The 27,500-nt window shown below is 44.1% G+C and overlaps 1 long non-coding RNA gene across 3 annotated transcripts in view; it reads left to right on the top strand.

Moving 5' to 3' along the window:
* Positions 1–27,500, top strand: part of LOC127001685 (uncharacterized) — a 397,327-nt gene that overhangs the window by 17,576 nt on the left and 352,251 nt on the right. For all 3 annotated transcript variants that reach the window (XR_007755401.1, XR_007755402.1, XR_007755400.1), the window contains exon 2: positions 747–805. This is a non-coding gene — a long non-coding RNA (uncharacterized LOC127001685). The remainder of the gene's footprint in view (positions 1–746; positions 806–27,500) is intronic.

Raw genomic sequence — 27,500 nt, 5'->3', positions numbered from 1 at the left:
ACTTGGGTATTGTTTTATTTGAGTATGATTCTACAGTGTGCAAATAAAACTAGGGCAAGGCAACTCCACGCCACGCGGCATGACATTTAAGAACATAAGAACATAAGAACGCAGGGAGTTCAAAAAGGGGTAGGCCTAGCCTGAGGGCAACAACTCCCTACCCTAAGCTCCCGTGTATCTAACCCCACCTAATATCGCTGTCCATGAATTTATCTAGTCTATTTTTGAATGTGACAATTGTATAAGCATTTGATTTGATTTGAGCAACGAAACATAGGGAAGCGTATAATGCAGGGCAGCACAGGACAAAGAGCTACAGCAATGAAGCACACGATGAAGCACAGAGTGGCAGCACAGCACAGCACAACACAACACAAACAGCACAACACAGCACAACAAAAACAAAAACAAAACAACACACATGAAGGCTAAACCAACAACAGATGATGAATCCCTTAATAACACACACACACACACACACACACACACACACACACACACACACACACACACACACACACACACACACACACCACCCTTTCCCTCCCTTTTCCCATATAGTTGCTGGTGCTGCCTCCACCTGCCTGTTTGAAATATGCAATAGCCGAATGCAAAATAAATCAGAAAAGGTGAGGGTTGAAATATTCGCAGCACGTGATGGTCCTCTCAATTAATAGTTTGAATCATTTGCACGCTCTCGCTGACTCATTTATTACCTGTGAATGAGTTTTATTTTATCTTTCCAGACCCGAGAGGAGACGGAAGGGCGGGCTGCTGCATGGACAGGTGTGCGGCGAGAGAACAGGTAAGGTACAGGCTGGGGGCAGGTAGGCAGGTAGGTAGGTAGAAAGGCAGGTAGATAGGTAGGTTTACGTAGATAGGCTGAGAGGAATAGGAAGGTAGATAGGTTCGTTTGTTTGCTTGTTTGTGTGTGTGTGTGTGTGTGTGTGTGTGTGTGTTGCTATAGAGAGGAGCTTTTACTTGGTGTGTTTCTGTTCGTGTGTTATTCATGGATATTTTTTTGTAATTTAATTTGCATGGTCAGGAGGAGGAGGAGGAGGAGGAGCGCGTCGAAGTGAAAGGTTTGGTTGTTTTAGTGAACTGGTTGCGTCATGTAAACTGTTTGGTGTTGGAAGCTGTTGTTGATCGTGCTGTTGTTGTTATTTTATTTATTATTATTATCGATCTATCTTTATATTCTTATTAAAAAGAAATCCCGTAATTGATGTATCTGAGCCGTAAGACACCACTATATATTTTGATAATTTGGTAAAGACAGGAGAATAAAAACAGAAGACAATATCCGCACGACACACACACACACACACACACACACACACACACACACACACACACACACACACACACACACACACACACACACACACACACACACTTTTTGTTTGTTAATAACTTATTTGTTGGTTGGGATTAAAGCGAACCCGTTTTATTAAAATTTATTCCCTCGCTGCATGGATATTATTTTTTGTGGTGATGGTGGTGGTAATGGTGGTGGTGATGATGGTGGTGGTGGTGGTGTATTGATAATGGTGATGAAGGCAGTAGTGATGGTGATTGGTGACAGTGATGGTGCTTGTGATGGTGGCAACTGTATTTGTGTTAATATTACTATCAGTGCTATTGTTGTTGTTGTTGTTGTTGTTGTTGCTAGAAGCGGTGATGGCTGTGGTAGTGGTGGTGAGGGTGCTGTCACTCCCCCCCCCCACACACACACACACACACACCTGTCCTTTCACCTGTATGCTTCCTTGATCAATTGTTTGTTTATTTGCTTCCTAGTTTGGCTTGGCGTCATAAGTTTTGCGTGATGTACATAAAAGGAGAAAATACAGCACTCTTCCTATAGTTATTGTTTTATCTGTTTTCTGTATGCTTGTTTCTTTTAATTGACTGACTATTTTCCTATATTGTCAGTCTTTTTTTGTGTGAATTTTAAAACATATTATAATCCTTCAAAATTCTTTCATCTTCCTTCTCTCCCGTCCATGATATCCGTCCTCCTTTCCTGCCTTCCCTTTCCCTTTACTTCACTGTTTTCCTACCTATTACCTGTTCATTCTACCCAACCACTCCACCTATCCACCAACTTTTTCACACTCCTTTTTCTACCTCTTCCACCCTTTCTCCCTCCCATGTCCTTCTTCATCTCTTACTCCCACCATTCTCTTCATTCTTCATCCACCCGTCCACCCGACATTTCTCACTCACACATGCACTTGTTATCCACTTTTATTTAATTTATCTTTTTTCCCACCCGATCCTCTCTCTCTCTCTCTCTCTCTCTCTCTCTCTCTCTCTCTCTCTCTCTCTCTCTCTCTCTCTCTCTCTCTCTCTCTCTCTCTCTCTCTCTCTCTCTCTCTCTCTCTCTCTCTCTCTCTCTCTCTCTCTCTCTCTCTCTCTCTCTCTCTCTCTCTCTCTCTCTCTCTCTCTCTCTCTCTCTCTCTCTCTCTCTCTCTCTCTCTCTCTCTATGTCTCTCTCTCTCTCTCTCTCTCTCTCTCTCTCTCTCTCTCTCTCTCTCTCTCTCTCTCTCTCTCTCTCTCTCTCTCTCTCTCTCTCTCTCTCTCTCTCTCTCTCTCTCTCTCTCTCTCTCACGCTTTCCCCATCATCTAAGAATGCGAATATCACTCGTCATCCCTACCCATCCTCAGTTCCCCTTCTCCTCATCCCATCTAACGCAGTCTATCCTCTTTCCACTCTTATGTACCCTTCCAGACCACATATCAAACATGCATCATCTCCCTCCTCCTCCACCCTTCCTCTGTTCCTCCCTTTCTCTTCTCTCCTCTCTTCCTCCCTTCCTCTTTCTACCTCTCAAACCCATGCACTCTTCCACACCAACCATTCATCATTCCTCTCTTTCTCCCTCCCTTTCCCCCTTTCTCCCTTCCTCTTTTCCTTCTCTTCCTCCCTTCCTCTTCCTCCCATGCACCCTCCCACACCAACCTTGCATCATCCCTCTCCTCTTTCCTTCCTCTTCCTCTCTTCTTCCCCGGTCACCTCCCTCCTCGGGCTCCGCGTCCACCACCTTTATCGATCGAAGTCTCCCCTCAGAAGGTATTTATTTGCTCCCCGCGGCCGCTCAACGCCCAGCTTGTTGTGGCGGCGGTGTTGGCGGCGCTCAGCCAGTTGACTTAACGCCCGACGCCCCGACTTGTGGTGTTGTCTCAGCACTCGTGACAACACACCGCCTGTTGGCCGAACGCTACTCACAACACCACCCTCACCCCCACCCCCACCACCCTCACAACCACGTACGCCACCACCACCACCACTACCACCACTACCACCACCCCATCTCCTTTAGAACCATACCCAGACGTCACCACCACCACCACCACCACTATGGACGTCCACCACCACTACTGCCACTACTACCGCCACCACTCAGCCGTCACCACCTTCCACCTCCTCCTCCTCCTCCTCCTCCTCTTCCAGTATGCCAGCCACCCACCCATCCTCGTATCCTTCCTGTCTGTCCCATCCGCCTCTTCTTCATCTTCCTCCTCTCCTTCTTCCTCCTCCTCCTCCTCCTCCTCCTCCTTGCTGCTGTCTTCTGATATCTTCTGAACCTAATTCATCTTATCTTCCTCCCATCCTCCGTTCATCCTCCTCCTTCCCTCCAGTGAGTACGATTTTCAGTCATGATAATAATAATAATAATAATAATAATAATAATAATAATAATAATAATAATAATAATAATAATAATAATAATAATTCCATATGCACCTTTCTTGTGTACTAAACTTTCTTGCTTTTCACTATTTTCTTTACGTTGTGGCTCATTGCACTGTACGAAAAAAAAATGTATGAACGATGGGTTAAGAAAGGGGGTGGACACCAAGGAGGGAAGGGAGGAGGTGTTGAGGAAAGAGGGAGGAAAGCGGAGAGGAAGAGCTCTAGGCGCAAGGTGACAAAAAGAAGGAAAGAAAAAAGAAAGGAAAGGAGGAAGGAAGGAAGGGACAGATGGAAGAGATGGAAGGGAAGTCAATGAATGAGAAGTAGGAGAAAGGACAAAAAAAGGAGAGAGAGAGAGAGAGAGAGAGAGAGAGAGAGAGAGAGAGACGAAAGGGAAGAGGATGAAAGGGGAAGGGAAGGAAGGAAGGATAGGAAGGTGACGGCGCGCGGTTTTTTCACAGTAAATTAAAACTCAAGTTCTTTCCCGAGTCTCCCAAACAGAAAGGTCAACAAACACCGCCTGTCAATCAAGGTGTTTAGGAAGTGCTTGCGTGTGCTTGCGGCCACTTGTCGGGGGAGGGGGGGTGGGGGGGGAAGGGACCACGGCACCTCCCACCTGCCACCCTTCGTCCCTTCACCTGTCTCTTCCCCTCTTACCTCACTGACTCGGGTATTGAAAAAAGTGTTTAGATTTCACATGTTTTCAGTCTGTTCCTTCCTATATGCATCCTACCTGCCTGCCTTCTTACCCACCTACCTGCTTACCTTACCTACCTGTACTTGTCTCCTCCATCTTACCTCACTGACTCAGGTAGTCTGTTCCTTTCTATATGCATCCTACCTGCCTGCCTTCTTACCCACCTACCTGCTTACCTTACCTACCTGTACTTGTCTCCTCCATCTTACCTCACTGACTCAGGTATTAAAGAAAGTGTTTAGATTTCACACGTTTTCAGTCTTTTCCTTACTCTATGCATCCCACCTGCCTTACCTACTTTCTCTCTTGTCTACCTTTCATCCTTACCCTCACCTGTCTTCTTCCCCCTCTTACCTTGCTGTCTCAAGTATTAAAAAATAAGTGTTTAGATGTCACATGTTTTCATTCTGTTCCTTACACATTCTACCTACCTTCTACATTCCTACCTACACCTTCCCTCCTTACCTATACTTTTCCTCCTTACCTTCACCTGTCTCTCCTTTTCCTACCACACCTTCCCTCCATATCTACCTTTCCTCCTTACCTTCACTTGTATTCTTCCCCCTCTTACCTCACTGACTCGGGTTTAAAGAAAGTATTTAGATTTAGTTTTCAGTCTGTTCCTTATATTCCACCTACCCTCTACCTACCTTCCCTCGTACTTACTTATCCTTCTTACCTTTACCTGTCTTCCCTCTCAAACCTTGCTGGCTCAAGTATTAAAAAAAGTGTTTAGATTATACATGTTTCCAGTCTTTTCCATCTATATACATTCTACCTGTCTGTATTCTCATCTACCTATCTACCTGCTTTATCTACCTTCCCTTTAACCTTTACCTGCCTTCTTCCCCATCGTACCCCACAGACTGCTTTAAAAAATGGTTGTTTATATTTCATAGTTTTTCAGTCCGTTTCTTCTATAATCATCCTACCTTCCTGCCTTTTCACTTACCTGTCTACCTGCCCCATCTACCTATCTATCTACCCTATCTATCCTTGTATAATTCCATGGTAAGACCGCACCTCGAGTATGCAGTACAGTTCTGGTCTCCTAATCCATGTTTCTACCTCTACCTGTCTTTATCTCCTTAACCCCACAGAGTCTGGTATAAAAAGTGTTTTCAGGTTTTAAAAGTATATAGTCTGTTTCTTGCTGTATTTGTTCGTTCCTACCTTTTTACCCACCTCCCGACCTGTTTCACCTACTTCCCCCTCGTGTTTATATATCTTCCCTTCACTAACAAACAGGCATTCAAAGTAAAAGGAAACTAATAAGAATCCCGATTTATTTTTATTTTTTTAAGCCATGTTTGTAATTACGTAAACCGGACAAATAAATGTATACAAGGGTTCCGATGATTGTCTGTGTTTTGCAAGTAATACACCAATCTATTTATTTTGTTGTTTCTAATGAGTGACACGTGGTGGAAGTATTAAGAGGAGGGAATCAGGACACCTCTCCTCCCGAAACTAACCTATCTTTCGGCCACTCCTCTGGACTCTTTTTAGGAACAGTGAGTAGCGGGCTTTTTTTTAATTATTGTCTCCTTTTGTTTTTTGCCCTTGAACTGTCTCCTTTGCTGTAAAAAAAATCAGGTTATCAGATATCGCTTAAGTTTTCAAGGAGCCAATTCAATTCAAAGCAAGTAAGTGTTTTCTTGCGTTGGATATTTTTTGTTTTGTTTTAAGCCTTTTATTATTTTTTTTTTCTGTATGATTGGCTCTTCTGGTACATCCTTGCTTAGCCTCATCTGTTACGTGACTCGGAAATGCCCCTTCTTAGCGTGTTTTCTTTATTCTTAACTTCCCCCTCGACCTGCCTCCTTTAACTTTTTATATTAAGGATTTATTTTTTGTTTTTTTTAGGTATAGGTACACTTGCTGGAACTCTGTAGATGGATGGGGGGATGCTATTTTTTTATATCATCGTTGGTTATATTGGTGTTGGGTATGAGTTTTTTTTCCTGGGGGGGACAAATGTGGGCCGGGCAGAGGGAGTGATTTATGCATTGCGACGGGCAGGCAAACAGGTGAGCTCAGGTGCGAGGAGGTGAATGAATGGAGCAGAGGAGGACCACCCTGTCTTGGACTCTCAGGTGTATAAGTGTGGCTGAGGGAGGGAGTGTTGCTGTGTGTTCCTGTATACGAGGGGGTGGGATGGGTACTGTGTTTGTGTGTGTGTGTGTGTGTGTGTGTGTGTGTGTGTGTGTGTGTGTGTGTGTGTGTGTGTGTGTGTGTTAGTATTTTCACCTCTATCCCCCCAAAAATCAGTGTATTAGTTATAAACACATCAAAGACCCCAAAATATCCGTGATGTTTTTAATCTTATGTATTTGTTCACGTATAAGAAGATTGTTATACTATTATTATTTGTTTTTTATCATTATTATTATAGATTTTTCAACATTATCACTATCATCATCATTATCATCATCATTATCAGTATCATCACCATCATCAGTAGGACCAGAATATTACCATCCCGTCTCTTTCTTTATTTTTTATCCCCACCGCCGCCGCCGCCTCTCCCGCCTCCCTCTTTAGTGTGCAAGTCACGCCGCCACTCAGTCACGCATTCCGGCCCTCCGTCTATCCTGCTATCTACCTGTCTGTCTGTCTACCTCCCTCTTCGTCTATCTCCCTCCCTACCTCTGTCTATAGTCAATACCCTCTTTCTATATATACTCAATACCTACCTCTCTGTCTATGTACACCTTTGGCTGGCTGTTTTTCTGTCTGTTTGTTTTTGTTTTGGTCGGCCTTGTTTTTACCTGTCTAAATACATGTTTGGTTCTTACCTGTCTTTGGTTATACTTAATTTTCTTAGTTATTTATTCAGTCCTCTATTATTTTATTCAACACAATTTTTTATTTTTACTTCGTTTTCCTACATTAGTTATTATTTGCTTATTGCGTCTTCATTATTTGTTTATGTGTATGTGTGTATGTAGTTATGGATAGGTGTATTTATGTAAGTGTATGTATGTGTGTGTATGTACGTGTGTGTATGTATGTGCGTGAGGAGCCATGGTTCAAGAGTTCCTGCACCACTTAAAGTCTTCAATACGTTTTTTTTTTTTTCTTACTTTACAGAAACTCTTCAATTCTTCGTCTACCTCCTCCTACTTCTAACATTTATTGACCGTTCACCCTAATTCATCCTTTTCTCTTTTCTCAGGAACCTCTCTCCTCACCCTCCCCCCCCCTCCTCCCCTCGCCTCCCTCCTCCTCCTCCTCCTCCCCCTCTCCGCCTTCTTCCACCCCTCCCCCCCCCTAGCCTCCCTCCCTTCTTTAACTCTTTGTTTCTTTTCCCTGGAGCAAAAATACCTCTTGATCCATTCTGTTAAACCATCTCTCCTCCCTCCTCCCTCCTCTACCCTCACACCTTTATTCTCTCTCTCTCTCTCTCTCTCTCTCTCTCTCTCTCTCTCTCTCTCTCTCTCTCTCTCTCTCTCTCTCTCTCTCTCTCTCTCTCTCTCTCTCTCTCTCTCTCTCTCTCTCTCTCTCTCTCTCTCTCTCTCTCCCACTCTCTCTCTCTCTCTCTCTCTCTCTCTCTCTCTCTCTCTCTCTCTCTCTCTCTCTCTCTCTCTCTCTCTCTCTCTCTCTCTCTCTCTCTCTCTTCTTCACCTTTTACATTATTTATCACTCCCATCTCTTCTTCTATTCATCAGCCTATTCATTCATCACCGTTGTTTTTCATTTCCTTCCTATCATCTATTCCCTGCTATCCCTTTCCTTTCGCCTTCCTGCTTATTTTCCTTCTCCGTTCTTCCACTCACACTCCCATTTCTTCCTCCCTTCTCTCACTCCCTCGTTTCTCTTCCATCATCCACGTTTCCGTTTCCTCTTTCTCACCTTCTTTTCCTTCCCTGCAGTTATCCACCCATCCATTCCCTCCCTCTCCTCTCTCTCCTCCCTCTCCCTCTCCTTCCCCTTCCTTGTCTCTCGCACTTCTCACCGCACCTCCACTCATCCACCCATCCATTCCTTCGCTCTCCCCCCTCTCCCTCTCCGTCTCCCTCTCCCTCTCTCTCCCTCCTTCCCTCTCTCCCTCTCACTCAACATGACGGGGCACACTCCCTCTCTCTTGCTCCAAGTGACCCGCGCTGTTTGTCCAGAATATCCTCCGTGTCCCCCTTGGCAGGTGCACACACACACACACACACACACACACACACACACACACACACACACACACACACACACACACACACACACACACACACACCACACCACACCACACCACACCACACCACACCCCACCCCACACCACTCACACACACACACACACACACACACACACACACACACACACACACACACACACACACACACACACACACACACACACACACACACACACACACACTTGATGTACACATGACTTGAAATTTGGTTTGTAGTACTTACTTGCCCGTTCCTTCTTTTTTTTTTTATTATTTTTTTCCTACTCGTCCTCTTTTCCTTTATTTTGCTCCTTGCCCCTTTTTATCTCATCAACATTCTCCTCTTTCTCCTTTTCATATTGCCTCTGTTACTGTCAGCCTCTCCTCATCCTTTATCTCCTCCCCGCATTACTAAATTTTCTCCTTCCATCTCTCTCTTCCTTCTTTCTCTTCCACCTTTTCCAGCAAACATCTGCAAATATTCGCACTTGTCCCTCTTCCCTCTTTCCTTCGTGAGCCCTTGCCTCCTTCTCTCCTTTCCTCCCGTCCCTCCTTCATCTGTAAGCCTCCTTCCTCTGCGTGTATACCTCCCTCCCACCTTTCTTCCCTCCTTCCCTCCCTCCCTCCCTCCCGGCTCCGGAAAGATAGGTATTGACAGGTAAGATGAGCTTCAGGTCGCGGTGCTCACAGTCTGTTGGGTCGCCGGTGCGTCCGTGGGTTTATTTTCACAGTGTTTGTGTGTGTCTGGGGGCGTGCGTGCATGTGTTTGTTTGTTTGCTTGTGTGTGTGTGTGTGTGTTTGTGTTTTGTTTGCGTGTTTGTGTTTGTTTGCATGTTTCTGAATGTCTTTCAAATCGACTGTCTCTGTACTATATATATATATATATATATATATATATATATATATATATATATATATATATATATATATATATATATATATATATATATATATATATATATATATATTAATCCTCTATATCCATCCATTTTTCTCAAAGAACTTCAACATCACGAGTTTTGCAATAGGCCAGTCGGCCTCACTGGGCAGCTTCTGTAAATCTAAAACTATTATATTCTCCCAATAAATGTATCTAACCTTTTCCTGAAGGTGTCTATTATATATTCACGCGCCATGTGACAGTTGGATGTTCCACTCGCCCCACCACACGACTTTGGAATAACTTCTAGCCTGTCTTTTATTTAATTTCAATTTGTCTTCCCGGATCCGTCGGTACTTGTCACATGCAGCTTTTAATATAAGAATGTTACGAGCATCACCTTTGTTAAATCCTTCAGCCATTTGTAAACTTATATCAAGTCTCTCCGTACGCTTCACCTTCCAAGTGAATGTCAGTTTTGAAGTTTAAGCCGATCCTTGTATGATAAGTTCTTCAACTCCTAAAGAAACTGTCTCTCCTCCTCATAGATTCCAACATGTTGTGGTTATGAAACTGCCGCTCACCAAGCAGGCCGCGGCACCCTACAGGGTGTGAGGGTTGCGTCGGGATATAACTTGCAGGAACCTTGAAAGGAGGAGTGTTGTGCCTTTCAGCCTACGATAACGGCCGAGGAATATGAAAAAGGGATCGGAATAGCTCCACAATTAAAACAGCTTTATAGGTCCCGTTGAAAAGTAAACTTCAACGAAAATACAGAGCCTTCTATTTTTTGTGCTTCGGGAAGTTGCGTAGTTTAAGTTATAATTTGATACATTTCAAAAATAACAATTACACCTTTCTTAAAGTTTGTCTTATTTCTTCCTTGAAGTCACACCTATTGAGAGCACAGTGCAGAGCATCTTAGTAGTAAGTGTCGGTAAGGGATTCAGCCGAAGCAGTAACGGTGTTCACTGTATACAAGTGCAGGCAGGTGTGTATGTATAAAGCGAGTGCTGTCCTGAGACTGTCGGGCGTAGGCGGACCTCGTCCGCATACAACGGAATAGCTGTTAACACTTCAGTGGCTGGCTATTAACAGTAATGCCTCCGAGCTAGTTTTCACTTACCAAGGCCGCAGTAATCTACATTTATGATAATTTAATGTTCATAATAACCTTTTAGAACGCCTCAGATAAGAATGAATTGAATCCCGTCATGAAGGGCTATTGAACGCTGCGGTTACAACGCTCAGGTAAACCAAGTTTTTGTGCATTAGATGCAAGGGTTGACTTAAACCGAGGCAACGTTCGGGAACTGTTCAGGCGCGAAGTTTTTGCTGCTAGTGTACAGCTGTCTGTGATCGGCCGTGTCATAGCATTCGTCACTCACTGCCTTCATTACTCTTCGCCATCTTCCGACAGATTTAGACCCATTACTACCTAACCTGGCGCTGTCTACTCTTCCCTTAATCTTTCCACTTTGATACGATTCACGCTAAAAGATCTTTGGAACGCTGCCCACAAGAAGTGCCACACACTTGTGGCGATATGACCTCACTGACGTCCTCCAGGAGTACTTCCAACGTTCCTCAGGGTCAGGCGAAGGGCGGCGTGCGCCTGTAATTCAAGGACAGCCCTTCTGCCATTCTCGAGCCCTAACAACTTTTGCGACACGGTCGCCAGGCTGTATCAGAGCACCCGCCGTGAGCCCCGCTGCCAGCATCATGAACCCACGCGGTGAGAGTCCCACGTCGATGACGATGGTGACGGGGCTGGCGCTTGTGACCGCGACACAGATGTTCCTTTTTAATGTCGTTATAAGTAAAGTCTCTACGGGCAGTTTGCTAAAGGGGGTAATCATTAGGAGGAACACCCTCACAGTGTCAGCAGTGGGCGGCAGTCTTCGAAGTAGTAGTCCTCTGTGTCCCCAGCGTAGTAGGTTGTCACCAGCTGGCAAGTTTTGACGCCCGCCCCCAGAGGCCGCTGCGCGCCCGCAACCTGCAGCTCTTGCAGATTCAGTACCTCCGCGAGAAAGGGTTGCTTTCCTGCAATAGGGTCTAGAGCCTTAAAACAAGAACCAAACTCTCGCGGCACAGCTCCTCACACTCGAGCGAGCCGAGGCTTTCATCTCCTGGCCGCCGAGGAGACGCACGTCCTGGCCCGGCAGTTTGCAGCAGCGGCCGCTTGTTATTCGCAGCCTCCTCATTGGAACTGTCTCTCTTTGCGGACTACAACCTCTCCTCTGCAGGTTTCCTTGGCCATCTTTTTGTGTCCTCGCGAGGGGTGTCTGTGTTATAATCAAACGATGTTTGGCTGGAGGCGAGCAAACTGTCGCTTACTTCGTATCGAGGATTTTTGGCGGACCGTCCCGGAAATTAACTGATTGATGTTAACATTGGCGGTCTTTTCCTCCTCATGATTCGAGGCGTCACACGGACATTCTGCAACGTGCTCTGGGCTGGCCGTGAGGGAAGGGTGAAGGCAGCGTCATTCAGAGGCCTCCGTCTCCTGGCCACCGTCACTTTGAGTTCCTTATTGTGCGGCGGGACGGAAAGCTACCTTTTCTGCGGGTCTGAAGCGACGACGGACGCCTTGCCGCCACTCAAGTACTTGAATCTCTTTGCTAGTAAGACTTCAGGCGCGGAGTGACGGCGTCTTTTTTTGTCATCACAGAAACCTGGATTCACTGCGGGGTTTAAATGTATATTTATTTCGGCGTGATTGATTTTATGGTGACACGCAAGATACACAGTAAAGGATTTTGCGTTCTCCTTTCGTATATACATGATCGTTTCTTGTTGGAATTACTTAGATTATAAGCCCAAATATGGCTGGAAGGTCGGCCTTACATACGGCGTCATGTAATTCAAGACATTTCCGGGATGGTGTTGCAATTGTAGTGAAAATGTAATTGTCACACACACACACACACACACACACACACACACACACACACACACACACACACACACGCACGCACGCACGCACACACACACACACACACACACACACACACACACACACACACACACACACACACACACACACACACACACACACACACACACACACACACACACACACACACACACACACACACACACACACACACACACACACACACACACACACACACACACACACACACACACACTTGCACATATATATACACACGCAAATATGTGAAACAAGTATTAAAATAAGGATGATCTCGTGTGTGTGTGTGTGTGTGTGTGTGTGTGTGTGTGTGTAAAGGAGGTGAGAAAGAGGAAGAAGAGAAGGAGGAGGAGGAGTGAGTGAGTTAGGTACATACACACCTGAGTGAAGTTCGTGGTGGAGGGATAATTTGGGGGCGCAGGTGAGGGCGCCGGAGTATGATGGGTCAGGGAGGGAGGGAGGGAGTGAGGGAAACACGGAAGAGTGGAGGAAACAAAGGAAGCGATGAGAAAGAGAACAGTGAAGGAGGTAAATAATTTGTTTTCTTGAAGCCACACTGAAAATTTTCCATCCCTGCTCACGTGTTAGGCTGCGGCGTGGTGAAGGGAAGGGTTTTGTAGGCATTGGGAAAGTCCTGCAGGCGAATGGCGTGAAAATGGAGTGAGTTAAGAAAGCTTTTACCTATGATATAGTGTGTACTATTTTATTTATTTATTTATTTATTTACTCTTTTTCGCCGTGGGACTGTTGGCCGTGGGAAGGTAGTGGTTGTAGGGAGCCAGGGGCTGTACGGTGATTTATTATATTTCGTTATATTTTTTCTTTTTTCCTTTTTTTTGCGAAGCTACGATAATAAGAATACAACTACTAATGATAATAATACTAATAATGTATTCATAGCTGTAATGTCGATTATTGATAACGATTAAAAGTAATAATAGTAATACAGATACGAATATTTTTGGTCTGATTATATTATCTATTTTTATAATTTTGATTTGAATACCTATAACTGCTATTTTGTTATTATTATAATCATTGTTATTATCACTATAATCATAATACCATTACTTAATTATTATTATTTTATTATAATAATAATGATAATAATTATTATTATTATTATTATTATTATTATTATTATTATTATTATTATTATTATTATTATTATTATTATTATTATTATTATTACTTTCGATTATTTTGCTCCTCCTCCTCCTCCTCCTCCTCCTATTACTACTACTACTACTACTACTAATAATAATAATAATAATACCACTACTACTTTTAACAGCGGTAGGCCTACGCCCACAGGCGGGTCATTGCACATTCGCTGTTTCAGTTTTTGAAAAGGAAATTTGGGATCTTTTGAAAAACGTCCTCTGAAACCACAAGTTGACCTGCTCCGCCCCGCCTCATATCGCGGCGTGAGGTGCGCCGCGGCGCACACCTCGGCCTGGATGGATTTCTCTGCTAATCAGTCGGAAATCTTAATCCACCGTGAGTCGTGAGCCTAGACAGGGTGTGTGTGTTTGTGTGTGTGTGTGTGTGTGTGTGTGTGTGTGTGTGTGTGTGTGTGTGTGTGTGTGTGTGTGTGTGTGTGTGTGTTCTGCTCGTGTAAAGCCATGCACACGTTTTTTTCAGCATTTGGGCCATTGTGTGTGTGGTGGTGGGCATGGGGTAGACGAGGGTACGGTTATATGTATGTATATATATATATATATATATATATATATATATATATATATATATATATATATATATATATATATATATATATATATATATATATATATATATATATATATATATATATATATATATATATATATATATATATATATATATATATATATATATATATATATATATATATATATATATATATATATATATATATATGTACATATATATAATTAGTATCTGAAGGAATTTTGAAGAACCATTATGTTTTGAACGAGTTTGGCTGGATTTTTTTTTCTAGGAAATCATTGAATATGAAGAAAAAAAACTCGATCAACTGGAAACTGTGGCTGTACTGAGTGCGAGTCGAGGGAGTCAGAGTCTGTTGTAGAATTCTTGATGACGTCAACAGCGGCGGTGCAGTGGCGTGCAGACGTCATAGAAATACCGACAAAGTTCCAATAATGAGTTAGACAGCGCCATACTGTATCACCTAAACTGGTGCCGGCGTGCCTCGTAGGACTGTTGAAAAAGCTTGCCTGAATGAATTACTAAAATAATATTGATATCAAATACGTAAATATTCCTCGTTTTGATCTTGTCTGTTATTTAAAATGGGTCTAATGGTGAAATGCGACAGATTTTTTTTTTTTTTTTTTTTTATTTTTTTTTACATTGCAGCCTATTGCGCCGGTAGGCTTCTTCCCGGTGGATCCTGATGGTCGGTCCAAGGCTTCTTTTCGGTGGTGGTCGGCCCGGTGTGCCCCGCCGTCTAGCGCAGGCGAGTGTTTATAAAGCGCCATCTTGCTTTGTTTCTGCTGCCTGCTCCCTCCCTGAATCCTTTTTTCTAGAATCTAAGTCCGGGGGGGTTGATAGGGTCTTCTGGACAGCATGTGGGTAGTTTTAGCCCACTCTCGGCGGCGGCTGAAAAAGCTGGTGGTGGCACTGAACAGGCGGGGGTAAAACCCTCCTGAACGGGCACGAGGCCTAGCGACGACTCTGACGGAACTAGACAGATAACTTCTATAAGTAGGAATTGAAATAACTAAGGAAAAGACTTTTGTTTTGTTTTCAATTATGCTTAGTCGAACAAATGGTCCAAGTTTTTTTTAGGGTGATTTATACAAACCCAATCGAAAATCAAAAAGATGTAGAAAACTTGGAGGCTCTGCCGTTGTGCTGAGAGGGATTTTTAAACAACATTCCCTTCCCGTCACGACAAAGATCAGCGACATGAGAAAGAAACTGAAAGGTGCCGGAATATAAATAGAAAATATATCAATTTTGGGAGTCAGTGTAATGGAAAAGAACACTGCTAATCGATGAGGGAACAAGCAAAAGTAGAAGACAAAACAGAGACAATTAAAATCAAGACGTATCAATGGTTAGGACTTATGATTGCTATAAAAGGACCCAGGGGTAGTGCACCCACCAGATGGAGTGGTGATATTAGGATATATGCAGAACGTTTACATGAGGACTAAGAGTTAGAGGCTCGGGATAGAAACGAAAGGGATATTTTGGGAGAGGCCTGTGTCGTGCGGCGGAAGTGTACAAGACGATACATACATACATACCTACATACACACATACGTACATACATACACAGACACACATACACACTCGGTCATTACATTTTATGGTAGCCTTTTTAAACAGGAGAGAGAGAGAGAGAGAGAGAGAGAGAGAGAGAGAGAGAGAGAGAGAGAGAGAGAGAGAGAGAGAGAGAGAGAGAGAGAGAGAGAGAGAGAGAGAGAGAGAGAGAGAGAGAGAGAGAGAGAGAGAGAGAGAGAGAGAGAGAGAGAGAGAGAGAGAGAGAGAGAGAGAGAGAGAGAATGCTTCCCCTTAACCAAAATCCGAAATCCTGCCCCGCCCGTCCCTCGCCGGAGTCTAATTAAGTCTCCGTCGCGACGTGGACAAAAATTATAAAAGTTTCGGGAAGAAAATCGGATACTTGATCTATGTACCAATCAGGCCAATCAGACAGGCAAAAAATGCTCGGGCACGGACAGTCAGAGAGACAGATAGACAAACAAACAGGCGGAGAGACAGGCATTTAGTTGGACAGGGTGTTTGCGGTGTTTTACTATTCAAACGATATGTTGCATACCAATATTGGCCGGCTTATGGCCGATAAGATTCTTTTCGTGTGTACGTGTGTATCGTTCAGCCTCTCCTCTAGTGTTTGGGGGGCGTTGAGGGACTACGAGGGAGGGGGCGGGGCGCTGGGTGGCGGATTGTCAGGGTGTGTAGCAGGGCATCATTGTGGCACGATGGGCAGAACCTGGTTGTATGGGATGCGAACTGGCGGCATGTTTCGGGTGGCCGGCCGTCGTCGCGCATCCAGCAACAAGAGCTGGGCGGCGAGGCCGCTGCGCCCTTGTAGCAGCGGGTGATAAGGGCGGCGGCGAAGAGCCGCGTGCCACGAGAATTCATAACTGCGTGAAGAGGCGGCGTGTTGGTCCAGGCTAAACATCCCGACAAAGGTGGAGCTGCGCGCTGACGTCTGAGCGGCAGGCGAGCCAAGCAGCCGGTTTAGGTTACAGCTAAATTATGCTCATTATGCTCCGCAAGGCTCCGAGGAGGAGAGCGGAGGATATAACATGAGCCGCCGAGGGCCGGCCGGGCACGGCGATAGTGTGTTTGCCTTGGCCGGGCGGATGACGGGGCCTCTGTGGGCACAGGGCGACGCAAAGTGAAGATTTTAATCTCTCGTGGCACTTTTTCCCGGTCGAGCAAGATCAGGGAGTCAGAGCAGATCTCGAGGGTAAATGTCAGGCGGGGCTGAGCCGCTGTTGTGCCGCCGGACGCGGGGGTCAAGCGTCTCACCGCCTGACGTGAGGGGCGAGGCGGCGAGGCGCGGCCGAGGTGTGCAGGGTGAGCGATCTGCTGTTCCCGGGCAGCAGGTGGTGGAGGGCGGGCCGCGTCTCCGCCACCGCCGCCGCCACACGCCCTTGCCAGTGGGTCCCTCTGGCTGCCGCGGCCCGAGGCGCGGGGCCTCTATATGTGCCACGAGGCTATGGCTGCGCCCTGGCGGCGTGCCCGAGGCATCGGATGCGTGTCGCTGCGGGTGACGGGAGAATCCAGACGGTTGAGGGACACCCCCAGGTGTCTCAGGTGTCCCAGGGTCTGCCGTAGGTGTGTTGCGGGCTCAGGCAACACACTGGTGCCCTGCTGGCGCCCCGACGCTTGTGTTGCCGCCGTGGTGTGTTTCATCATGAGTTGTGCCGCTTGGTGGCAACATCCTGTGAGTGCTTTATGCAGGGGGGCAGGGAGGGGCTCGGAAAGCCTGGGGTTGGGAGGTGGCCAGACCACTCGAGGCAGTGGTCAGTGTCACTTTCACATCTTGTTGACATTCCCGCCCAGCATGCTGGGCCATACTTTTACCAACACAAATAATGTCTATATGAGCAGTGCCGAGTCAACACTGGCATGAGTGGCGGCCGTGGGTGGGGCGGGGCGTGGCGCGTGGGAGAGAGATAGAGAGAGAAGGGGGCGTGGAGGGCTGTGCGGGCAGGGGGATGCCCCCATATGGTACTGATCCTCCCTCCTTCACCCAAAATGCGCACGTCCAGCAGAAGGAGGGGAGAAGTTTTTGTTGCAGTTTTTAGTAATGTTCCGTCACGATCGCGATGGCCGAGAAAATATCGAATGAGTCACGTGATAAGTTTCTTATAACACACACACACACACACACACACACACACACACACACACACACACACACACACACACACACACACACACACACACACACACACACACACACACACACACACACACACACACACACACACACACACACACACACACGAGAATCTATACGCTCATAACGAGGGTCTCGCAGCAGTGACAAATGAAGGTCGTTGTGTGTAAAGGTACCTAGATCGATGATGACTTTCTTTAACTAAAATTATGTCAAGCAAACACGAACACACAATAGCCGTCATGTGAGAGAGAGAGAGAGAGAGAGAGAGAGAGAGAGAGAGAGAGAGAGAGAGAGAGAGAGAGAGAGAGAGAGAGAGAGAGAGAGAGAGAGAGAGAGAGAGAGAGAGAGAGAGAGAGAGAGAGAGAGAGAGAGAGAGATTAGGAATGAAAGAATTGGAAGAAAGTTGTATATTTAGAAATTAGAGAAAAGCCTTGTCCAAAAATTAAAGAAGTAAAGCAAAAATAAAGTAGAATGCAGGTGGGTAATATGGAAGAGAGAGAGAGAGAGAGAGAGAGAGAGAGAGAGAGAGAGAGAGAGCAGACCAATTAACGGTTGTATTCATCCTTTTTTTCCCCCTCCCGCTGAGGCCACAGAGAAAGTTAATTGTTTGCTCGGCTATGACTGTTCTGGCCGGCGTATGCTAATGTGAGACGAAGGTAAATAAGCAATATAAATAAGATTGTACTAATATCACTGAGCAAGAAGAAAGGTTGTTGACGGGGAGGAGATTGGAGTCTGTCAGATGAAGGAAGAGTAAGGAGGAGGAGGTGGAGGAGGAGGAGGAGGAGGAACAAGATGAACAAGGGGAACAAGAGGAGGAGTTGAAAGTAGAAAAGAAAAGTAGAGGAAAAGAAGAACAAAGGAAAAGGAGGAACAGCTGAAGGAGGAGAAGAACTTGGAGTGATGAGTAGGAGGTCAAAGAGAGGAATGAGGATTAGAAATTAAAAGAATGGTAAAGACAACATAAAATAGGAGAATTGGGATAAAAAACGAAGAAAATATACAAAGAAAAAAAAGATAGTTCGTGGATGCTACGAATCCAGCACAGGCAGGAAGACAAGAAAGAGAAAAGGGATAAAACACTAAAGATTGAGGCAGGAAGAAAAGGAAATTGGGTGATACAATCAAAACACCATGAAATATTCGAAACACAGCAGGAAGAAAAACAAAACAATAAACACACACATAAAGAGGAAAGGAGAGAAAGGAAGGGTGACAGTGAGATATAGGAGAGAGTGATGAAGAGGGGGAGAGAGAGGGAGAGGGGGAGAGGGAGGGAGGGAGTGAGGCTGGCACGGATCACCTGACTGACACCCTCGTCACCGTGAGCAAAAAGTGACAGGCGAGCGTGCAAAGATCTTGTGGAAATAAAGAGAGTGACAGGCGGCGGGCGAGGGCGGCGGGGAACAGCGGAGGTGATGAGAGAGAGAGAGAGAGAGAGAGAGAGAGGGAGAGAGGGAGAGGGAGAGAGAGAGAGAGATAATAGGAATGAAAGGAATGGAAGAAAGTTGTGTATTTAAAAGTATAGTTAGAGAAAAGCTTTGTCCGGAAATGAAGTAAAGCAAAAATAAAAGAGAGAGAGAGAGAGAGAGAGAGAGAGAGAGAGAGAGAGAGAGAGAGAGAGAGAGAGAGAGAGAGAGAGGAAAGGGTAAATGGAAAGAGACAAAAAAATAAAATAGGCCTCCTTTCTAGACAACCTTTCTCTCCCTAACACATTTTTTCTTAATATGTTGGAAAAAAAAGCGTAAAAAAACAAGCATCATTTTTTCAACCCACTAAAAAATAGCAAGTTTGAACCACTCCGAAAAGGGGACGAAAAAAATCACTTCTGTTGCCTTCCTTAACCTCATAATTTAGGTGAATGTCTTTGTTTGTTTGTTTGTTTAATCGCTCTGCTATCTTGCCTTTATTTGCTTGTCTGTCTCACTCTGTTTGGTTTATTACTTTCTTGTTCCTTCCTTCACCTCATAAGTCAGGTAAAAGTGAGTGTGTTTGGGTTCTCAGGTAATCCCTTTCTATATCTCCTTTTTTTACATGTCTGTTCTCTTTCTGACTTCTTTATTCTTTTCTTCACCTCATAATCTAGGTGAAAATGTGTTTGTTTTGCTTTCAGGTAATCCCTTTCTATCTCTCCTTTCTTTACTTGTCTATTCTCTTTCTGACTCGTTTATTCTTTTCTTGCTTCTTCATTCACCTCATAATTCAGGTGAAAGTGTGTTTGTTTCGGTTTCAGTTCATCCCTCTACTATCCTTCCTTTCATTATTTGTCTTCGTCTTGTTTATTCTTGATGCCTCGTCCTTTACTATCCTTCCTTTCATTACTTGTCTTCGTCTTGTGTTTATTTTTTCATGCTACTGTCAAAACTAAAGTGTCCTGTACATCTTGTTTGTTTTTTTGGTTAAATATCGTGTGTTGTGTTTCCTACTAACTCTAATTTAACTTTTCTCACTGCAGCTGAAGTGTCTCGTGTTATTTTACAGACAGAAATTAGGTAATGCAATCAAAACACCATGAAATATTTGAAACAGCAGGAAGAAAAACAAAACAATAAACTATATATCTAAGTGTTCTTTATTATTTTTTTGCTGTTGAATGTCCTCTTATTGTTGTATTACTATTATGTTATGTTAAAGGTGTGCTGTTGCTTTTTATTGTTTAGGGTCCTTTTTTGGTATTTCTGTTGTGATGTGTTGATAGTTTACCTGTATTACTTTTATTTTAATGACCCTTATTTTTTCTCTTACCACTTAAAGTTTCATACGTCGATACATAATTGCTTTTTCTTTTAAACATATCAGTTAATCTTTTCTCTACGTGAATATCACTTGATTGTACTATAAGTTCCGTAATTAGTGTTTTGCTGCTTTAAAGTATCCTTCGTTATCGCCTCCACTGTATCTTTCTCAATATCTGTTGGATCATTTTCGTCCTGTTGTTTATTTTGCTCCTTAACATTATAACATTTGCTGCTTTCGATTTTTTTTCGTTATTTTTCTTTATCTTTTCACTTTTTTTTATTTTCATCTGTCCACATAATAACGCAGTAATTGTTCCTCCTCAGTCCTGGTAATTTGTTCATACATTAATCATACACACCGAGATCACCTGTTGCTTGTTGTATCACCTGTTAATTAATCATACAGTGTTTCAGGTTTGCGATTTATTTTTATTTTATTTTTTTATTTTTTTTATTTTTAATTCAGACGGATACACAGGGAAAGGGGTTGAGGTACACTGACATTCACACGAAATTCATCACATTTTTGCCGTTTCTTTTCATCTGAGAATATTAAGAGCATTGTTTTTGTCAGTCTTTGGAACTGACTGTGATATATTTTCCTATCATATTGTTAAAGAGAGTAGACATCACATAAAATTATATTAATCTTTTTATGGTACTACTCCTGCACACCGAACCAACATAAAATTATATAAAAAAAAAATAGACTATGCAAAAAAATAAATAATAATGATTCCCGCATTCAAGACAAATAAAAAAAATGTTAGTGCGTTTGTATAATGAATATTACCGAAAGCAAGTCAATAAAAGTAGCATGCGGTAGATAGAGAGAGCGAGCGAGAGGCGGGAGGAGGGAAGGAAGTGGAGGACCCGCGGAGTGCATGTCCCGCCGCCCAAAGTTTCTCTTCTATACCGCACGGATTGGGCTACTTTGGGCTATTTCAAGTCAGGCCGTGAGGGAAATAGTGGCCGACTGGTTTGTTTGTTTGTTTGTTTGTTTGTTTATATGTGTGTGTGTGTGTGTGTGTGTGTGTGTGTGTGTGTGTGTGTGTGTGTGTGTGTGTGTGTGTGTGTGTGTGTGTATGTGTGTGTGTGTGTGTGTGTGTTCTTTCAGGAAGAACACACACACACACACACACACACACACACACACACACACACACACACACACACACACACACACACACACACACACACACACACACACACACACACACACACACACACACACACACACACACACACACACACACACACACACACACACACACACACACACACACACACACACACACACACACACACACACACACACACACACACACACACACACACACACACACACACACACACACACACACACACACACACACACACACACACACACACACACACACACACACACACACACACACACTCACACACACACACACACACACACACACACACACACACACACACACACACACACACACACACACACACACACACACACACACACACACACACACACACACACACACACACACACACACACACACACACACACACACACACACACACACACACACACACACACACACACACACACACTCTTTACTCTGTTTTTCCACCTCTAATTTATTCTTATATCTTCTACTTTAGTTTCCTTCCACTACCCCCTCTCTCTTTTTTTCTCTCTTCTCTCTTTTTTCCCTCTCTCTTGCTTTTCATCCCTGTTCCCCTTCACTCTCTCCAAACACTTTCTTTCCCATTTCCTCGTATTTTCTCCCCCTCACCCCTCGTATTTACCTCTATCATATTCTTGCCCCTCCTTTTCCTCATTCTCTCTATTTAGAGGAAAAAAGTGTCTAGGAGATGGAGGTAAAAACTTCTCTCCACACCTCCCTCCCTCTCACCACCCCTTCCTCCGAGTCACCCCTTCCTTCCTCCCTATCACCTTGTTCTTCCTCCCTATTACCCTTTTTTCTCTCCCACTCCCCTCTCCCTTCTCCCCTCTCTCTTCCATACCTCCCTATCACTCTTTCCTCCTTCCTCTCAGCTCTCCTTTTTTCCCTCTTACCTGCCTCACCTGGGGTCCTTATTTCACTCGGCCTTTCTTTGTAATCCTCTAACATTCATCTCCTTTCTTCCTATTCTTTCTTTTCTTCTTGTACTCTTCATTGTTACTTTATTCGTGTTTGTCGGTTATTCACCTCCCTCGTTTGCTGTGTTTTTTTTTTATCTTTCATATATTTGTTCCTCAGTTCCATCCTATAATATTTTTGTCTTATCACAATTTTCTCTCTTATTAGTTTTCGTTGCCATTTTTCCCCTTATTACTTATTTCTTCATACTTATTTTTCTTTTTTATTTCCTCTGGCCATCCTTTCCTTCCCACCTTCCTTCCCTCATACCCTCATTTACAGAACTCTTAATTTATCCCTCCCCTACACTTTTTTATTTCCACATCACTATCATCATCATCATCATCATTCTTTCATTTCCCCTCTCTCCCTATTCATCATTTCCCTCATTCCACATTTTTTCCTCTATGCTTAGTTTACCACGTGACTTTCATGTAATTCTTCTTTTCTCTTGTTTTCTTTCCTTGTTAGATTTCTTTTTCACCTCATCATAATTTTACCTTTTAGCGGTAATGTTTGGGAGCCGTGTGTTTACGGTCTGTCCTGTGTAGACTTTGGGAATGTAGTATCGCTCAAAATCTGTCCTGTGTCTTCTGGTTATGGTATTCACATCCACTATAGGTTCAAGTAGTCAGTGAAATGGAATTAAACCCTAAGAAAACGCGTTAGAATATATAAACGCCTATCTACACTCTACAAAACAAAACAATCACCGTCCACCTTCTCCCCTTAGACTTAGAGGTAACTAATTTTCCCTTCATTTTACATTCCATTCCTTCATCTCACACCCATGGAATCTTCTACCCGCTGCTCATACCTTTATTCCATCGCTACCATCTCCACTTTATCGCATTTCTCTGATTGTACATCCCTTTTTCCTTCATTTCAAGTCTCATTCATCGCATCTTCTACCCGCGTTTCATAATTTTCCTTCCTCCAGTCCTACACATTTCCACTTACCGTATTTATCCCATTGTTCTTTTATTCCTTTTTGCCCTTTCATTTTATCTTTTATTCGACCATCTCTAACTCATCGGATCTTCCACTCACGTGTCATAACTTTCATCCCTCCAACGAATTCCGCTTAACTTATTTATCCTATTTTTATATCCCTTTCCCTCCTCGTATCATATTTTATTCATCCAATCTATTGCATCCCGTATCCATGTTTCACTGCAGCTTCCCTCCCTCCAATGCTACCGACTACGTCCGCTCCCCGTACCTCTCCCGTTACCTGATCTAACAATTTACTAACTCTGTCCTTTTGTTTTGTTGCCTCTGTTCCTCCCTTAACACACCCTATCACCTTCCTCTACCTACCTTACCTTACCTTACCTTACCTTACCTTACCTAACCTAACCTATCTTCCTGCCTACCTACCACAGTTTCCCTTACTCTCTTCCCTTTATCTGCCTATATATCCCCCTTTCATATTACTGTCTATTCTACCTTTAACTCCCTTACCACTTTTCCTTTCTATGCTTGCCTTTCTCCTTAACTTACCTCCATACTTCCTATTTGCTCTTTGATTATTATTTTTTCTATACTTCCTTTTACCTCCTTTCTTTACTCCTATTTTCTACCTTCCACACTCATTCTCTGATCTTAATCTCTCTCCCTACTTTATTTCCTTCCTCTTCTCTCCCTACCACGCGTCCGTACTTTCCATATACTTTTCCTGCTCTTGTGGCCGTCCTGTCTAACACGCATACATACACACACATACACAAAAAAGGAAATACTATAGAACCACCTACGTACACTTACCCCTTTCCCTCTCTCCATTTTTACCTCATTTTCTACGTTTCTCCAAGTGACCCCGTGACATAGGTGGGCCCATGCTTCCCTCGCCCCTCCCCCTTCCTTCTCCTCTCTTTCCCCCTCCCCCTTAACACACACAGACACACCAACACACACCTCCGCCCAGCACACACACACACACACACACAGGAGCTTCATTCTTCCCCCTGATCCATCGGCCCCGTGTCTGGCCCTCAAGCAAGCACTCTCAAATATCACAGTTTTGGTGCTCCCTGATCGATGTGACGTGCGCCTTTTGTTGTGTGCCAAGATTCTTCCATCAGGGGATCTCTCTCTCGCTCTCTCCTTCTTTCTGTCTCTGTCTCTCTTTCTCTTTCCTCCTCTCTCTCTCTCGTGTTTTTTTCTTTCTTGTACTCCTCTTTTTCCCGGTTACGTCGCTTTTCGTGTGTGTGTAGTGTTTTTTTTTTCTTCTATTCTTAATTCGCATGCTCGTTTGGTCTTACGTTCTTTTGTTCGTTGCGTTGCTGCTGCTGTGTCCGTTTTGGTATAGAGAGGAGGGTACGTTAGTGTGTGTGTGTGTGTGTGTGTGTGTGTGTTGGGGGGTGGGGGTAGGGGGCTAATACTGTGGATGTAGGGTAAGAAAAGTAAATACTGAGGTTTGTTCTGTGAGGGTTTGTCTGTATGAGAGTATGTGGGTATGTGGGTATGTAGTTATGTGGGCGCGGTGATGAGTATGTATGTATGTATCAAGGTAATGTGTTTGTATCTATGAGTGTGTAGTGTTGTGTTGTGAGGTTGATAGAGGTATGTGGGGGTGTAGAGTGCCAATGCTAAGTATGCTTCTAATATGACAGGTGATGCGAGTGGGTGTGAAAGTATGGGTGGCAGGTACGTAGCTATGAGGAAGGGTCTCTTTGGGTGTACATGGATATGGTGACGTGAAATGGGGGGCCTCCAATTGGTAAGGTTTTTCAAGTGGATGGCTGTAGTGGGTAGGTCAGATGGGCACGTGTCTGGGTAAGAGTATCAAGTATGTTTTAACCTGGTAGCTGCGGGGATCATGTTTCTTAAAGGCCAATCTAAGCGAATTAATGAGAAAAATTCATCACTCACGCAAACCATTTCATAATATATATCAAAGCATTTGTGATCAGTTCATGCATCATCTATTTCGGGTGGTTTATATCGTGGCAAAAATTTGGCCCGTCGCTGCTACCGGGTTAAGTCTTCGAATATCCAATGCTAATATTAATCTTGCCCGAGGCCATTTATCTTCATTCAATAGTATAGCAAATTTGACGCTTGCATGCTTCGTCACCTAAACTGATTCCATCCATTCACACACTCGCAGAAAAAAAAGTGTGCGAAACAATGCACTCAATGGATTAATAATGCAATGGTCCGTGCAAATCAATACTCATTTAAATAGTGAATTGTCATGTCATTTGGAGAGGTTAGGCCACATCTGCTTTACCTTTTCGTTCTCATTTACCTTTATATTCCCACAGCGTTAAGTATGATTGTTTTATTCGGTGTTTTGTTTTATTTATATTACCTGTGCTAATTGGTGACTTTTCTTTCACAGGTAAGCCTTTAATTAACGTATCTGTCTACCACCACCACCAAGAACAACAACAACTCTCACGATCAGAAAGTAAATAACAGCTTCCTTCAGCTCGTTCCTCAGGCAGTGTAGTGCTGTTGATGATATTATAAGAATGAAAGGAGATTAACTTGAGAAAAAAATGTATTACTCCTTTTTTTCTGATACCGTATGAAGTACACCTCTTAATTCTCTTCGGCAAAAAAAAGAAGAAAAGTACTGATGTCGGAGGTGTTGTGGTACTAAAAGGAGGAGGTTGTGGTGGGGAAGGGAGCGTGTGTGTGGGGGGGGGGTAGGGGGTAGAAGTGGTTTTGTGGTGTAAGTGGTGATATGGGGAGGGGAGGGGAACTGTGCGTCGGGGTGTGAGGGGAATAGTGCGTGGGAGAGAAAGATGGGGATGATGATGTGGAGTGACGTGGTGGTGGTGGTGGTTGTGGTGGTGATATAGAAGGACGAAGGAGTGGCTATGTAGAGCGTTGGGGGGGAGGGGGAGATGGAGGAGGAGGAGGAGGAGGAGGAGGAGGAGGAGGAGTATGACGACGGCAAAGAAAAAACAGACAAAAAAGGAGAAGGAAAAGGAGGGAAAGAGATAAAGAAGCTGAAAAAAAGAGATAAATACGAACAAAATAGAATAAGAAGCAGAAACATATTGGTAGTGGATGCAGTGGTGGTAGTAGTAGTAGTAGTAGTAGTAGTAGTAGTAGTAGAAGCAGAAGTAGTAGTAATAGGAGTAAGAAGAATAAGGACTAAATAAGTTAAGAGAAGGAGGAAGAGCAGAAGGAGCAGGAGGAAGAATAAGAGGAAAAGTAGTAGTAGTAGTAATAGGAGTAAGAAGAGTAAGGACTAAGTAAGTTAAGAGGAGGAGGAGACGGAGAACCAGGAGGAGGAGGAAGAGTAAGAAGAGCCTGCGAGGTGGAGGAGGAATGTGGCCGGGTCAGCTGATCAGTCGTGGTGTATTCGTAAGCAAATACAGGTCGCCTTGGGGAGCTGCCGGGGTTACGCAGGTGAATGGAGGAAGACAGAGGCGTCCTGGCCCGCTATTCACTCGCTTGTCAAACTGTTTAGAAATGAATCCGAATGAAAAGAGATGATGTAAATAATTACCCGGACTTTTACCGAGCCAAGAGGAGGGTTCGTGCGCGAGGTATATGGACTTAGAGGTGGGCAGGGTGGTGGGGGTGGGCAAGGAGGGTAAGGTGGGAGGCAGGAGGGAGGAAGGAAGGGGGGAGACTAATGTATTCTTGGTGCCCTGACTCGCTCGTGGGAAGCACCTACCTCAGCGCTGCTTTTCTTTAGTCCGCCTCCCTGATATTAAAATTCATCGGCTCAGTCTGTGAAGTGTGTTAAGAGGGAGGAGGAGGAAGAGGAGGAGGAGGAAGAGGAGGAGGAGGAGGAGGAGGAAGGGCTGGAGGTCTGTTTAGTTAAGTTTTTGTTACTTTGAGCTGCATTTTTTTTCTTTCTTTTACGTTTCCTTTTTTCGTTACATTCACTATTTCGTT

This window comes from Eriocheir sinensis, chromosome 21 (genome assembly GCF_024679095.1).
Source record: "Eriocheir sinensis breed Jianghai 21 chromosome 21, ASM2467909v1, whole genome shotgun sequence".
Classification (NCBI taxonomy): Eukaryota; Metazoa; Arthropoda; class Malacostraca; order Decapoda; family Varunidae; genus Eriocheir; species Eriocheir sinensis.
This window is presented reverse-complemented; position numbering and strand designations above follow the sequence as displayed.